Source organism: Pinus tabuliformis, chromosome X (genome assembly GCF_031772625.1).
Source record: "Pinus tabuliformis cultivar Carrire ecotype Pingquan chromosome X, CPIR1, whole genome shotgun sequence".
NCBI classification, from domain to species: domain Eukaryota; kingdom Viridiplantae; phylum Streptophyta; class Pinopsida; order Pinales; family Pinaceae; genus Pinus; species Pinus tabuliformis.
The window spans coordinates 117233742-117251486 of NC_142308.1; positions in this window are offsets into that span (position 1 = coordinate 117233742).

Below are 17745 nucleotides of genomic sequence, written 5' to 3' on the forward strand. Positions count from 1 at the left end.
CATAATAAAAATATTTGTCGATGACGTTGATCCAATCGATCAATTCTTCAGGATTTAAACTGCCTTCATCAAGCAAAACTTGATTTGCAGTTGGTCTTCCTTGACCAATTCCAGCTCCTCTTTCTCCTCTACCTCTATGAGTCATCTTTTAATAAAAACAATAATTCCTTGTTGATTCTTATATAAATCCCTCCTAGATATCAACTTTATTTTTATGATATATATTGACCCTTATACCTCCACTTAAAATTGCAAAACTCTTTTCTTTATAATCCACTTGTATGAAATATAGAATTATAATTGTAAATATGGAATACCACCATATATAAAAACAATTCACTACACATCCACTTATTCTCTCATACATTTTTAATTAAGTCTTCAAAAAATTAATTCACTTCGCTTTAATAAAGTTATTTCCCCACACATATGCACCAACGTACCAAAGTGAAAATTGACATGCACCAACTTACCAAGTGAAAATTAATTCACTTTTACTTGAATGCTATCGACCTTGTTCAAAGATCTTGAATTATAGACTCAACCCGATTTTTTTTAATTATGGTGTTTGACACTCCCCTTACAGTCAATGTCTTTTCACAAAGTTCCAACGTTTGTTGCATTTACACAATTGTTTCATGCCCGACGCAGGTTACTCCTCACACGTTGGCTAATCTTCCTCCACCATACATTGATCAATACGTGAAGCTTGTGCTCCTACCCATAACGCTGGTGCAGGTCCTCAAACAGGTCACCAAAAAAATTTACGCAGGTCTGGTGCTCCAATGTTCCATAGCTCCAGGGCTCAGGATGGCTCAATGGCCTTCTAAGTCTTCACATCAAATCAATTTTCAACACGGAACTCCAACAATCACAAACACAAATCCATTCCATTAATCCTCTTGCTACAATTCTTTACGCATCATATGGTTTTTTTATGATTGCCACATAAAATAAAACTCAATCTCAACGAACTTATCAGCAACTCGATCTCACTAGCACATCGTATCCTATTTCTTATCAAACTCAATCACTTGCTCGAGCCTTACGACCGTTGTATCCTTTGCTCTGATACCAAAATTGTGCAGCACTTCCAAACTTAAACAAAACATTTTTATTAACTAAAATCAATATAGACTTCAATAAAATTAAAATCACACTCCAGATCATGAGCATCACAAAGAATTACATGGCTATTTATTTAGAGGAGAGAAGTCTCTCGTATCTCCTTTAGAGAAACTTCCTCAGAGATATTTGGAGGAATTTGAGAGTTATCCTCTCAATTTTAGGATTCTATCCTAACTTCCCTATCTCCTAATTAATTCTAGAATGACTCACTAATTCTAGAAAATCCTAGATTCTTTAATTAAATAATTACATAAAATTAAATATGAGATGATCCTGCATCAGGAAGACGAGGCTGAGAAGCTGTAAGGTTTTCCAACACTTTTGAGGTTTCATCCATATAAGGAAAAAGGTGAATAGTATGATTCCCTTCACATAAGTTACATGGAAATTTGACTTTACCCTTTTTCCCATGGACCTTACTATAGTTAGTTGAGGGTTTGTCATCATCATGATCTCCAGAAGTTGACGACAAAGGTCGATGTGAGCATGTGGAACACACTTATAATACCTTTGGAATACCAGGACAATCTCTAAGAAGGTGGTCACCCTTACATAACATTCAAGGGAATTTAACTTTATGGGGATGATTAGAAGATTTGTCCATACTAGTTGTATCTGTAGCAAGGGGTTGTTGGTTGCCCCCGTGCTCATTTTTCTTCTTCTTCTTCGTCCTTTTCTTCTTCTTCTTAGCTTCTTGGTTACTAGAATCAAGACTTTCCCCAGGCGAAGAGGAAGAAAGGGACGAAGAAACAATAGGTGAAGAAGGGAAAAGGTCAACTTTAGGCCAACATGAGGTTGATGTTGTTCAAGGGGGGAGAACTCGGTTGAGAAGCAGTTTGGACTTTCGGAACCATACGGGTCGAAAATAACCAAACTGGAAAACTAATGGTAGATCCAGGAAGGGACAATGTTTCCATATAAGGAGCGCCAATATTTCAAAAAGAAGGAAAAGGACCAGGATTCCCATCAGAGGGGTTCCCTTGATTGGTAGACTCCATAAATGTTGCCATTAGTTTCAATCTAAGATCCATTAAGGAGTTGTTCCACAGGGAGGATATTGTTACGCAGTCAATTAATTTATTTTAGAAATTAAAGACAGAAACAAAACAAAGGAGCAACTAGGCATAAAGGTTTTCCAAGCAACCGTGAATTGCAATATACACCTTGGTGAACCAAGGACATAACATACATGCAGGAAATATCCTCAAATGATGTGTTCAGTGTATCATGGTATACAAGGCAGTCGACTCAGTTATCTATGGATGGATAGTAACCTATAGGGGACTCCCAAAATATACTCGATGGTAGGTGGGAGTGAAATCCGTAGTAGTTTTGTCTAATCTGTAACTATTCGATGAGAGTGTTCCCATATGTTAGAAAATTATATATTACAGAGCAATGGAACACATAAAATATATTGCAGAAATATAAACAAAAAAAACACATAAAACAAGAGAGACACAAATATATGTGGTTCATCCAATTTGGGCTACGTCCATGGAGAAACAATCAGTCCTTCCTTTTATATTATCCAGCAAAAAGAAGAGATAAAACCTACAGCAGATCCATTGTAATTTCCTCTTTGCTCTCAACCTCCTCTCTCTTCCTCGCTTAGAATATAGATCTACATAGATGCAATACAATTCCCTCATATATAGCAAGGGGTTACCTTCTAGGGAAAAAAACCCTAAATTAAACATAACTTCTACCGTCAAATCTCCACCTAATGAATGGCCCATATTTACTACAAAATTACAACATTTTACAAGGTAATTTTACATCTATTTTTAGCTTCAGGGGCACTGCCCCCAATCCCCCGCCAAGGTGGGGATCCAAATAATCATCGTCGCCCCCCCTTGGACCCCCCTGATGGCATATATTTTACAGGCGGCGTTGCCACCACATTATGAACTAGGCTCCAATGTGGCGATACCTCTAAATAAAGAAGATAATCAAGCTCGAAACCCAACAATCTCCCACTTGGAGACTGATTATAGCAACTCCACTGTTGCTTCATTTGTTGGAAAATGACTCCACCTTGGACCTGGTTGTTTCTCATCTTCTTCATCATACTTGAACACTAATTGAAACTTAGCAAAATCTCAGTTTCTCCATGATTACAACTTTTGTTAACATATCTGCAGGATTCTAGCTAGTGTGTATCTTTTCCAGCTTCAATTTTCCATCTTCCAACACTGGACGTATGAAATGGTACTTGAGTTGTATATGTTTAGTCTTGGAATGAAATATAGAGTTATTTGCAAGATGTATGGCACTTTGACTATCACTGTATAACCTGCCCAACTCTTGCTTCTTACCCAATTCATCCAGAAACCTTTGTAACCAAATCATTTCTTTACTAGCCTCTGTAGCAGCAACATACACTGCTTCCATTATTGAGAGTGCAACAACACTTTGCAATTCTGAAACTCAACTGACAGTTCTTCCACCTATGGTAAACACATACCCTGTGATTCTCCACTTGTTATCTCTATCACCATCCATATTTGCGTCAACATATCCCTATAGAGCAATGTTTGAACCACCAAAGCATAATGCTTGATTTATGGTACCTCTCAAATACCTGAGAATCCACTTCACCGCCATCCAATGTTCTTTTCCTGGATTGTTCCTGTACCTGCTTACAACTCCCAATGCATGTGCAATATCAGGCCTTGTGCATACCATTGCATACATTAATCTTCCAACTGCTAATGCATATGAAAATTTAGACATATAATCCATTTCTTCCTGAGTCTTGGGACACATTTCCTTACTTAGTTTGAAATGGCTAGCCAAAGGTATACTAATTGGTTTTGCATTCTTTATATTAAATCTTTTCAACACCTTTTCTATGTACTCACTCTGAGACAATGTTATTTTTTTATTCTTCTTGTCTCTAGTTATTCTCATACCAAGGATTTTTTTTGCAGCACACAAATCCTTCATTACAAATGAGTTCGCCAATTTTCTTTTGAGCACATTTATTTCCTACATGTTAGAACCTGCAATAAGAATGTCATCTACATACAATAACAATGTAATATAGTTGCCATCATTTTTCCTTTTGAGATAAACACAATGATCAGAGTGACATCTAGTATAACCTTGTTCAAACATAAACCTGTCAAATTTTAGATACCACTGCCTTGGAGCCTGTTTTAAGCCATACAATCTCTTCTTCAACCTCCACACTAGTTTCTCCTTCCCTTTTACCTCATATCCTTGTGGTTGTTTCATATATATCTCTTCCTCCAAATCCCCATGGAGAAAGGTTGTCTTTAAATCTAACTGTTGAAGATGCAAATCTTCAGCTGCTACTAGAATTAAAATAGTTCTAATTGAATTCATTTTAACAACAAGAGAAAATATCTCATCAAAGTCTATACTCGTTTTCTGTGCAAGCCCGTTCACCACAAGTCTAGATTTATACCTTTTTCTACCTCCATCTTCTTCCTTCAACTTGTAAACCCATTTATTCTGCAATGTTGTTTTACCTGCAAGCAACCTGACTAAGTCCCAAGTTTGGTTATGTGCTAAGGAGTCCATCTCTTCTTTCATGGCTTGCTCCAACTTCTTCCTAGTTTCTACCTGCACTACTACTTCATAACATTTTGGTTCACCAGAATCAGTCAACAATACATAATATAATGAAAGAGAGTGTCATTTAGGGGGTCTACTTATCCTGGTAGATATTCTAACACCACTTTCAGGTGTTTGAGGTACTTGTTGTTGTTGTTGTTCTGCCTGTTGATCATTATTATTTTCAGACACCTTCACTTTTCCTGTGGTCTTATCAAGCATTGTGTATTCTTTGTTTTCTTTTTCCTATTTCTTTTCCTGCATCTAATCCTTATACAAAACCTTTTCATTGAATAGGACATCTCTTCTCCTAATGATTTTGTGTATTTCATAATCAGAAAAGCGATAACCAAAATCATTAACACCATATCCAATAAAGGTACATTTATTTGATTTTTCCTCAAGCTTTGTTCTATTTTCTTTATTAATGTGGACAAAGGCTTCACAACCAAAAGTTTTTAAAAATGAGTAGTTTACCTTTTTAGTTGTCCATGCCTCCTCTGGAATACCACCATCCAAGGAACTTGAAGGCCCTTTCTTTATTAGATAAACAACAGTAACTACAACATCTGTCCAAAATTTTAAAGGCAATCCTGCATGCAATCTCATGCACCTTGCACGCTCCATGATTTTCATGTTCATCCTTTCTAACACACCATTTTCTTGTGGTGTTCCTGGAATTGTCTTCTCTCTACGAATTCCATTATGAACAATGCTTATCAAACTCTTTGTTGCAATATTCACCTCCATTGTCTGATCTGAGACACTTCAACCTTTTTCCTATCTCATTTTCAACCAAAGCTTTCCATTTCTTGAAAGTATCAAATACATCAGATTTATTTCGAATACAATAATTCCAGGTTTTTCTACTTGCATCATCAATAAAAGTAACATAATAATGAAAGTCACCAAGAGATGATACCTAAGTAGGTCCCCATACATATGTACTTGAGAAGGTCCCCATATATATTAGACTCTCTTTTTTTCCATAAACACAATTCTCACATAATTTTAAATCAGCATGTTTCAAACCTGGCAACAAATTTCTTGAGTGAAGAATTTGCATCCCCTTCTCACTCATGTGCCTAAGCTTATGATGCCACAATGTCGTATCTTCTCCTATGGAGGTTAAAGCATTAAAAAAATTAGAAATACCATTGCACAAATACAATGTACCAATATTTTCTCCTTTTGTTATTACCAGGGTTCCTTTAGTGACCTTCCAGGTTTTATCTGTAAAAGTAGTTACATAGCTGAAACAGAGAAATGCTAGAATGCAGAATAATATATAAATATTTATTAAAAGATATGAAAAATAACAGATGATGATGTTTACAGTGGGGATGCCTGGCTTATATATCGCCATGGACACCCTTTAGGAAAGGGCATGATCTTATGATCGTGCCCTTTCATCTAATTAAACCTAAATTAAATAATAAACCTAAAATTAACTATTTTTTTCATAACATTGCCTTCCTCTTGAAAGAATGCTTTGTCCTCAAAGCATACGTAACGACGGATGTTGTTGACAAAATGCTTCATTCTCCCAAGAAGCTTCTTCTTTGGGCAAGTCCTTCCACTTGATCAGATATTCCTTGATAATACGATAATGAAGCTTTCTTTCTCTAGTAGACAAAATACCTTCTGGTTCTAAAATAACTCTTCCCTCATCATCTAGGGATGGAAGTGTTGTTTGCGCTGCTTGATTGTTACCTAGGGCCCTTTTAAGGCAGGATACGTGGAAGACGTTGTGAACACGACTTGTCTCTGGAAGGCTTAAACCATATGCAACTTGGCTAATATTTTTGTTGATCTGATAAGGTCCATAAAACTTTGGTGCCAATTTGTTTTTTCCTTTCTGTTTTAAGGATAATTGCTTGTATGGTTGGAGCTTAACAAATACCCATTCTCCAACTTCAAACTCTCTTTCGGTTCTGTTACGGTCTGCTTGTTGCTTCATACGATTCCTTGCATTATTTAGATTTTCTTTTAATATTTGGACGATTTTCTGGGTTTCTTCTAGTTGATCTTTAACAGCAGGTAGATTTGTTTGGACCATAGCTAGATCTTTCCATTTCGGGGATTCGTATCCATATAGGGCTTGGAATGGCGTCATTTTCGCTGATGTATGATAGGTGGAGTTATACCACCATTCAGCAAGGTGTAACCATTGAGCCCATTTATTTTGTTTTTCTGTAGCGTAGCAACGTAGGTAGGCCTCCAAACATTTATTGACAACTTCAGTTTGTCCATCTGTTTGCGGGTGATAAGCGGAACTCATATTTAAGTAAGTTCCTACATGGTTGAACAATTCCTTCCAGAAATTACCTTTGAACTTGGCATCTCTATCACTTACAATGACTTTTGGAAAACCGTGCAATTTATATATATTTTTGCAAAATATTTCAGCGATTTCTTTTGCTGAGTATGACTTCTTTATTGCCATAAAGTGAGCATATTTGGTGAGTCTGTCGACTACTACGAAAATCTTGTCCTTGCCTTCAGATACTGGTAATCCTTCAATAAAGTCCATCGAGATTTCCTCCCACTTCTGATTTGGAATGTTTAAGGGGTGAAGTAATCCTGGTGTCGTAATATTTTCGCTTTTATTCCTTTGACATGTGTCACATTCTGCTACATACTTCTGAATATCACGATTCATTCCCTTCCAAAAGAAGGATTGACGTGCATTGTAGTAAGTCTTAAAGAATCCTACGTGTCCAGCTGACGGTGAGTCATGTAATTCTTTGAGTATCTTAAACTTAAACTTGGAATTTGTACTTAGATATATTCTTCCTTTATACTATAGGATATCATTCTTCCACTCAAATTTTGAGTTATTGGGAAGGTTATTGATTATTGCTGTTACTTCTGGATCCTTGGCATACTCACTTCGAATTTCGTTAAGCCACTCAGGAACAACAACCGACATTGCAAGTAATGTTGGTTCTTCATCCTTCCTGGATAAGGCATCGGCTACTACATTGTCTTTACCTCTTTTATGTAGTATTTCCAAGTCAAAAGCGGCAATTTTTTCAATCCATTTTTGTTGTTCTTCGGAAAGCGTTTTTTGTTGAAGGAGATGTTGGAGACTGTTATGGTCTGTTCGAATAGAAAACTTACTTCCCAAAAGATATTGCCTCCACTTAGCTAGTGCGTGCATGATAGCTAGCATTTCTTTGTTGTATGTGGATTTGAGGCGCTCTCTTTTATTGAGCTTCCTACTTTCAAAAGCTATGGGATGTCCTTGTTGCATTAGTACTGCACCTATACCGAATCCAGAAGCATCACACTCAATGATAAATGGTTTATAAAAATCTGGTGTTGCTAATACGGGAGTATTAGACATAATTTCTTTTAATTTTTCAAAACACCTTCCTGCTTCCTCATCCCATAGAAACGAATTCTTCTTTAAAAGATTTGTTAGAGGTGCAGTTATATGTGCATAGTTTTTAATAAACCTTCGGTAATATCCTGTCAAACCTAAGAACCCTCTTAGCTTGGATATATTAACGGGTTTGGTCCATTCTTTTATGGCTTTGATTTTGTTAGGGTCCACCTTTACACCTTCATGGGATATAATGTGTCCAAGGTATTCTACTTCTTCCTTTCCAAAGGTACATTTGGACTTTTTTGCGTAAAATTGGTGTTCTTTAAGTAGTGTAAGAACCTTATCCAAATGTTGCAAGTGCTCCTTCCAAGTTTTACTGTAAATTAGAATATCATCAAAGAATACTAATACAAACTTTCTGAGGTGTGGGCGAAATAATTCATTCATAGTTGCTTGAAACGTTGCTGGTGCATTGGTTAATCCAAATGGCATTACTTTAAATTCATAATGACCTTCGTGTGTTCGGAATGCGGTTTTTGGTATGTCTTCTAATCTTATTCTAATTTGATAGTAACCTGATCTTAGATCCAATTTTGAGAAATACCTTGCGCCATGTAACTCATCCAACATTTCGTCGATAAAGGGAATTGGAAACTTATTTTTAATTGTTATTTTGTTTAATCCCCTATAGTCAATACATAGCCTGAATGACCCATCTTTCTTCCTTACCAACACCACTGGAGCAGCGTAAGGACTTTTACTTTTCGAGATGATTCCACACCTTAAGAGGTCTTGGATTAATCTCTCGATTTCTGTTTTTTGGTGATGTGGATATCGGTATGGCTTGATGTTAACCGGGTCTGATCCTGCCTTGACTTCTATTGTATGCTCAATTTCCCTATTAGGCGGCATCTTTAGAGGTAGATCTTGAAATACTTCTTCATGTTTCTTAATTAGTTCTTGTATCTCTGGTGACTCTTCACTGGTCATATTTGCAGATAATATTTCTAACTGATGACATTGTACTACATAAGCAGGTGCTCCTCTTCGAATCATCTTCATCATCTGAAATGATGATACAATTTGATTTTCTGGTGCTTGGAACCCATGTAATTTGTACTTTTGACCTCCCCATTTGAATTTTATAAATTGTACTTGGTGGTTAGCGGCATAAGTACCCAAGGTTCGTAACCACTGGACACCTAAGACTACATCTACTCCTCCTAATGGTACTGTGAAACAGATAAAATGCTAGAATGCAGAATAATATATAAATATTTATTAAAAGATATGAAAAATAATAGATGATGATGTTTACAGTGGGGATGCCTGGCTTATATATCGCCATGGACACCCTTTAGGAAAGGGCATGATCTTATGATCGTGCCCTTTCATCTAATTAAACCTAAATTAAATAATAAACCTAAAATTAACTATTTTTTTCATAACAATAGCCTTCACCTCCCAACTGCCCTGTTGAAATCATATTTTCCTTCAGATATGGAATATGTCTTACCTCCTTCAATAGACATTGATTTATGTTCTGTTGTTTTATGAAAATTGTACCCATTCCAATGATTTTACATGGTTTATCATCACCTAATCGAACCTATCCAAAATCTCCTTGAACATAATCATGAAAATGTTTCCTATCAGGTGTGGCATGGAATGAGGCACCTGAATCTACCACCCAGGCATCAATAATATTTTCTAATGAAATAATCAAATCATCTTGCAACACATCACCTATCACATTCGCTTCATGATTGTTTTCTTGCTATGCGTCTCCTTCTTTTCCCTTCTGAGACTTGCAGTCTTTCTTCAGGTGTCCTTTCTTCCCACATTTCCAGCACACTATCCCCGATCTAGACTTAGATTTGCCTTTCCTTGACTTATTGTGATATCCCAGGCTCTTTCCTCTTTCCATTTTTCTTCCCCTAGTCTCTGCAGTCAAAGCATTACCTGGTGTCTCGCCGGAGCTTTTCTGTCCCGTTTCCTTGCTAAGGATTGCACCGACAACATCATCAAAATTTAAAGTACTAGATCCAAAGACAGAGTTACTAATGGCCATAACTAAACCATTCCAAATTTCTAGCAATGAGCACATAAATAACAGAGCCCTAACTTTGTCATCAAAAGTTACCCCTACAGAACTTAACTAACTGGTAACTGTATTAAATTCATTTAAATGATCAGCAACAGATCCCCCTTCTTACATCTTCATATTAAATAAACGCTTCATAAGAAATAACTTATTTGAGGTCGATGGTTTTTCATATAGTTTGGCAAATGCCAACATTAAACCCTTTGTTGTCGTTTCCTTTGAAATATTAAAGGCTACCGATGCCGCTAGACACAACCGTATTGTTCCAAGAGCCTTTCTATCGAGAATATCCCATTATGTGTCTATCATACTCGACGAGTTCTTTTTCTTTCTGCTCAGTGGTAGGTACAAATATTTTTGATACTAATAATCTTCCATCTTCATCTTCCACAGCTGGTAGTTTTGGTCGTTAAATTTTTCGACCCTAAACCTACCATCTTCTGCCATTGCTCCCGCTCAAACTAGGAACCCTTCTCTCCTGCGAGTTTTTCAGCCAAATAGACCTTTGGCTATGATATCCGTTGTTAGAAAATTATATATTACATAGAAATGGAACACATAAAATATATTGCATAAATATAAACACATAAAACAAGAGAGACACAGATATATTTGGTTCACCCAATTTGGGCTACGTGCATGGAGAAACAACCAGTCCTTCCTTTTATATTATCCAGCAAAACGAAGAGATACAACCTATAGCAGATCCGTTGTAATTCCCTCTTCACTCTCAATATAATCTCTCTTCCTCACTCAGAATATAGATCTACATAGACGCAATACAAATCCTTCATATATAGCAAGGGGTTGCCTTCTAAGGCAAAAAACCCTAAATTAAACATAAATTCTACTGTCAAATATTCGCCTATTGAACAACCCAAATTGAATACGAAATTATGACATTTTACAAGGCAATTTTACATCTATTTTTAGCTTCGGGGGCACTGCCCCGATCCCCCGGCAGGGGGGGCTCCAAATAATCATTGTTGCCCCCCTGGGGGTGTACATTTTACGGGTGGTGTTGTCGTTGTTGGGTGCAAGAATTGTACTTAAGAAAACTCCTCAACACTTAATTATCAACCCGAGGGTTTCATAAACTTAGAGATGAAGCACAGGCAATGCCAGAAATGGTATGAGCTTTTCCTGTTCCTAATCCTACTTCTTAAAGGAAATGCTTGCAGAATCAAACAGAATACAATCATAAAGGAAATTGACACCAAAGAAGCTCTAGTGTTGGAATGTAAAAGAAGAATTTGCAAATAAATCAAGTAAAGGAGTTTTCACCCAATTGAAGCAATCTTAAATGCTAGAATGAAATGCTATGTTCATATTCAGATGGATGGCTAATAGTCTAACAAGTGGGCCCTTGCAAAGATCTGTTTTCCTCTTGATCTTCCTTCTACACAAACAACCTGTCCTTGCACTGTTGCAATCTGCTTGCACTAGTGCAGATATAGTGTCTCTGGGTAAAAGTATATTTGACTTCCCTCACTAAAGATTTATGTCTTAGTGAAGGTGCTCTAAGCTTCAGGGCTTAGAGCACTCTATTTTTGTGACAAGAGACCAGCTCTTGCACTGAGGCAGAGTTTCCTTCACCCAGTTTCCAAATTACATTCGAAAGGACTGAAAGATGTGCTGAAAAAGAATTACAACTACAAATGAAATCCTGAAGTAAATTGTCTTTGGAAAATAAATGCTTTAATTAATTAAATCCGGCAAAGGAAGTAAACTTCATGAAATGAAAGCAACTCAAGGGAATCAAGACAGTAGTCTAAGTGATCTGCATGTGTCAACTAACTTTGGTAATCCACTAGAAGTGTTTATGTTCTTTGTTCATAAGACATAAAATGCAAGTATAACATGTTTCTAATAAATTCATGCAACTGTTCTCAGATCTTCTGGAGATATACTTTTGATGCTGAAGATAATTACTGAAGTTAACAGTTCATTCGCTTGCAAAAATAACTAGAAATATTATGTAGGAAAGTTATTCAATGTTTAGTACAAAATGAAGAACTGAACCAAAGTGCAGGCAACCGCATGCATTGGTGCAGGAAAGAGCTTCCTACATGATCTGAGCGAAAGCAAATTCGTACAAGGATTGAGAGTAAAGAAAATGTGAGAAAGGAATTCCACAAATGAAATAAACTCAATTAACTCCCAAATCCACAGATCCGTTTCACACTTTAACTACAAAAGAGATTTAAATTAGAATTTCAGAAATAAATATCAGAACTGTCACACCACACAGCTACAAAAGGAAATATTCACATTGTCTTTCTGAATAACAAAAGTACAAGGGGTAAACGAGCTGGGTTGGTTGGGCCCTAGCCAACCAGCTCGTTTCTCGTCTAAGAAAAGAAAAGTATTAGCACTCAAATATGCATCAAAGATAAATTAAACATCGTGTATGAAAATCGTGGCAGATTTCTTGTATTACTCGATTTAGCAAATGTACATAAAATGCAAGTCCAGCCCCAAAGCTAAGGCGATACCCAAATTACATGAAAATGAAATTACAGACGATGGTTCGCTAGCAAGTCCTACCTATGATCTATATATTATACATCCTTTCGGCCTTAGCTATTTTCCACTAATTATAGACATTTTCTTATTCAGGCCTTTCGGCCAAACAGACTAACAACCGAAATTACAAAATTGGCCAACAGTTATAATGGAACATGTATCTCTCTTGGCCATAGACTAAATTTGGAAAAAATTCCCTGATTACATGCCACCGGTATCCTTCTTCAGTTCATATGCAACTAAACTCAGAGTCAAGGATCAAAACCCATCCTCGTGGAAAGATTTGGCTCACGGAAATCTCAAACAATCCTCGTGGCGGTGCAGGAATCTACCTGCACTAGTCATACTTACTCATAATTAATATCAATTACTTCTAGGAAATTAACATAAGTTACAAGAGGTACATAATAGGCATGAAATCCATACAAAAATGATTAATAAAGCACTTTAATAAATCTTAATGTAAAATACGAAGCATGTGCAGGAATAGGTAGTTATCTTGGACTAGTGCAGGAAAGAGAGGTTTATGTTGAGATAAAATGGAGTTTAAAATGGGGTAGAAAATAGGAAAATTTGGGATACCAACATCCTCCCATCCCTAAGCTATTGTGTGTCCTCACACAACATTTTACCTTCCACAAAAAATCCTCAAAAATGAATGGCCAGCTCCTCAATCCTGAACTTCAATGTTTATTCTTGCTTTCACTATCTTCGGATTTTTGTCTCAGGCTCTTAATAGATGCTTAGTCACCTTCTTGAGGCATTTGTAGCATTTGGAGGCTCGGTACTTCCATACCTTTACTTGTTTCTTCTACGTTTTTGCCTCTACAAGTAACTCCACCTCGCTCTGCTTATGCCAACTCTACTCCTTCATGACCTAGTTCAAAGGCTCGAGGTCATGAACTTACTGCTCCATATCTACTATTCGGCTGTTGAGGTAGAGATTGGAGGGTGTTGTGCTAAGATCTTCAAGTGTGAATGTCTTCTCTGCAACAGACTCGAAATAGGTCCCATCGTCATCGAGGTCAAGGCTGTCAAATGTCTACATTATGACATCACCAAGGGTTTCTACACTCGGGGTTTTCTTGTGCCGAGGGTTTTGATGCCCTCCACAATATTTGTGCCAAGGGTTTCACTACCTTGTGCACTCACTTCCTTAGGGCTTTTAACACCCTATTCTTCCAGTTTCTCAGGGGATTCAGCACCCTGTCTTTCCAAATCAGTAGGGATCTCAGTTCCCCATTCTTCTACAATAGCAGGGGCTTCAGTACCATTTCCTTCTAAAACCATAGGGTCTTCAATACCCTATCCTTCTAAAACAGTAGGGGCTTATGTACTCATTCCTCGAAATCATTGAGGGTTTCCATGTCTGGTTCATTGAAATTATCAAGGGTCTCTACATGTTGTTCCTCTTCATCCTCATGACCCTCTTCTTGGACTTCACCAGTACTCGGTGTCGTCTTCCTTTTCCTTAATCCACTAACAAAAGTTGACAACAATACGTCGTCCTTCGCGTTCTCTTCATCTTCCACAGTGTGTGCTACTGCATCTGCAAGCACTGAGAGATTATGAACTGTAGGGGAAACTTGGGGTGATTCGTCGATTATGATCGGAGAGCTTGACTGGTTCATCCCTTGGGAGATGGTCTTCCTCCTCACCAAGGTTCTGGTCTTTCTCTTCTTAGCTGTGGGTGGAGTATTTTCAACAGTCTTCTTCTCTGCTTGCACTGGTGTACTTTCATCTCGCTGCTTGGCAGGAGACAATGTCTCTGCTTTCCTCTTCTTACTTGTACTCGTGCTAGCAGGCTTCTCTGCACCCCTCGCTCGAAATTCTTTCAGAAATGCTCCCCAAGTTACTCCCTTTTCTTCTAGCTTCTTCTTGACCAGAATCGTGATAAGTCCATGATGGTAGAGCTTGGTTGCAACTTGGCTTGCATTTCCAATCTGCACGCCTTTCACTGTCTTCTCAAGACTCCTGAGAAAGTAGTAAGGTAAATTAATCAATTTTCTTGACTCGAAGTGTAGCAACAATTGAAGGTGATATACAAACACCAATGTATAGCATCCCTCCCCAAGTACAAATTTTTGCAGTATAAACAATAGGTCTCGCCACTTCCCGACCATGGCACTCTGTGGAAGTCCCTTCCTCCAGTCAACCTTAATATTCTTGTCGACCATGAACCGGTTCCATCATTTCTTCGCGAGCCGCTCCTTTTTAAACCGGTGCTCTCCTATAAGTGGAAAGCCTGTTGTTGGGCACAGGATCCCCCAAGGCAAATTTTGGGGCTTAAAGCCCAAGTTTTGGCTACGTCTAATGTAAATACTCCACGAAGTGCGGCGCGAAACACGAAGTTGTAATTGAGTCACAAGGTTGTCTGCCCTTACTTTTGTAATAGAATGTCAGCTTGAGAGTTCTACCCATGGTCTGTGGACCATGGGATTGTATAAATAGAGCGAGACTCTAAGTTGTAGAGATAGCTAATTAGATCTAAGAATCTAATATAAGAAGAAGCATTGAGTCTTGATTGAGGTGTAAATTTGTGTCTTTGGGGCGTAGAGTAGGAGAAGGCTCTGCAGCGGAGTGCGCAGAGGCCTAGTAGTCCGCAGCTAAGTGCATAGGGTGAGTCGAGTCTGTAACTGTTGGAGAAAATAATAAAGAGAAGTTTCTTATCATTCTATGTGTGTTTTTATTGTTTTATGCATTGAAGTATATTGGGTATGAATTGCAAGTTTACTATTTATTTACTGAGCGAACTTATATGAATGTGTTGAATAAGCGAATATAAGATAAGCATCTATTTACGTGAAGTTAATTAACAGTTATAAGAAGATAATTAAGATCTGCAGTGTAACTTAAGAAAAGAGTGCAGATCGCTGCCTTAGTAGCACGAAATCACTTCAGCCCCTGATTAGGGCTGCCCGAAGGCAAGTATAACAAAGCTCAAAAGCCTTGCAGGCCAGGAAAGTTTGTGAAGTGACCTGCGTGAAGGTATTTATAGTTGGACTAAGTCGACCCCTCAGACATCTCAAGTGTGTGGAAACTTGGTTCCAACATCCCCCCATACTGCTTCAGGTGAGACCTTAGTCCGTGCTCCACAGGCTGTTGCCGAAAGGGCCAGTAGTATAGGGATTTGTTTGGCTAATTAACTCTAAACCTGGGTCAGGCCCCATCAAGCTAGCAAATGGTTCCGTTGCTGGGACCAAAATATGCATATATATGTCTGATGTCACATCATTGGAATCCAACTAAGAAGGAGATTGAAGGGTGGCTGGACGGGAAAATTCACGAATTCGCAAAGCAGTAGAAAAGGAATATGTAACTATCGAACGGAGAGTGGTTAGACTACTACCTGTACACAGAGATCCACGAAATTTTATTCACATCTTTCCCTACTGAGCTGTACGAGTGGATCGTGAAGCTAGCAAATAGCCAAGGAAGGTGGAAGCTTGACGGACCTATTGTGTGGACCCTAGAGTTGGTGCGCAGATTGGAAGCATCGGAGGATAAGATTACGCGTATTGATCACTAGCTCGATTGGATTATAGGAGGATTCATTATTGAGTTCACGGTAGATACTTTGGTCAACTATACTGAGACAGAGCGACGCCTTCTCAAGGGACCGCGAGGTAAGTACGTAAAGTCTCTGAATAGTTGGATTAAAATTCTATTGTGCAAAAAGAGGATTATGCAGCTATATTGATGTTCAAGGCTATGTGAAGTGGGAGAATTTACAGAAATGAAGGAAGTGTGGGACTAGACACTAGCCCCTTGATTTCACCTCCACGAAGGGATGAGGAAGAGCTCACGAAGGTATCTCTGCGAAGTGCAATCATTTGATAAGGCAGAGGATTCCACGCATACCACCTCCACCCACACCACCACTAGTTTCACTGTCATCACCTCCATCTTCACCCGTACCACCTCTGCCACCACCGCGTTTTAAGATGGCAAGCTCGATAAAGTTTCCTGTGTTCAAGGGAGTAGGAAATGAAGATCCGGACCAGTTTTGGTTTGTTGTAAAAGTCGTATGGGAAGTGCAGGGAGTTACAGATGATAATATCAAGAAAGCGATATTGGTTAGCGCTCTACAGGATTGCACGTTGACCTAGTACATCAAGCACTCAAGTGATAATTTGAATGTGGGAATCGTGGTTATCCAAGCTACGCTAACTAGGGAATTTAGCAGGCTAAAGTCAGAAGCGCAGTCGATCATTGGGTTCAAAGAGATCACGATGCTACCAAGCAAGACTCCTTGGGAGCTAGATCAGAGGCTGAAGTGCACGATTCGTGAAGCTAACATGACTCTGACAGATGGACAGCACCGCGAATGGTTTGTAGCATCATTATCACCGCATTTGAGGAATGCATTGTCGCAGCAAAGGTTAACAACTCAGGCAGAGGCATTCGAGATTGCAACGAGGTTGCATGAGACCCTAATATAGGATCCTAACTTGGGAGTTCAACAGATCCACGTGCAGTTGAAAAACTTATGCCTCGAGATGTAGAGTCTAAAACAGGACAGAACAGTCCGACCAAAAGCACACGAAGAGGTGTGGTGTGTGAAATGCAAAGGTCAGGGTCATGATAAAGACCATTTCCCGGTATTCAAAAATTACCTCGCGTGAGGGGAACCGATGTTGTTAAGACCGGAAGCACAAGCAGGACTGAGCATGGCGCCTGCTCTGTGGTGCACGATTTGTCAAATAGGAGGAAAGCATGCTACAGACAACTACCATTTGTTGCAAAAGTACACGCAAAACTCGTAACAGTTGTTCTGTAATTTCTATAGATCAGTGGGACACGATGAGCACACATGTAGAAGTTATGAGCTAATGATGGATAGAACTCCCACCTACAGGGTTCAGGATGAAATGCAACCCCTAGACCAAAGTGCAGGGATGGTGTGAACCGAACTCTAGGGGCGTGGACAAGGCCGAGGTGGAGGAGGACCTAGGAGAGGTCGTAGACAACTGATATGCTACAATTGCATAGGGCCAGGACATTATGCCTGTGATTTTACAAATCCAACGCGTCCATCATGTCTGTATTGTACCTTGTTTGATCATGAGATGGA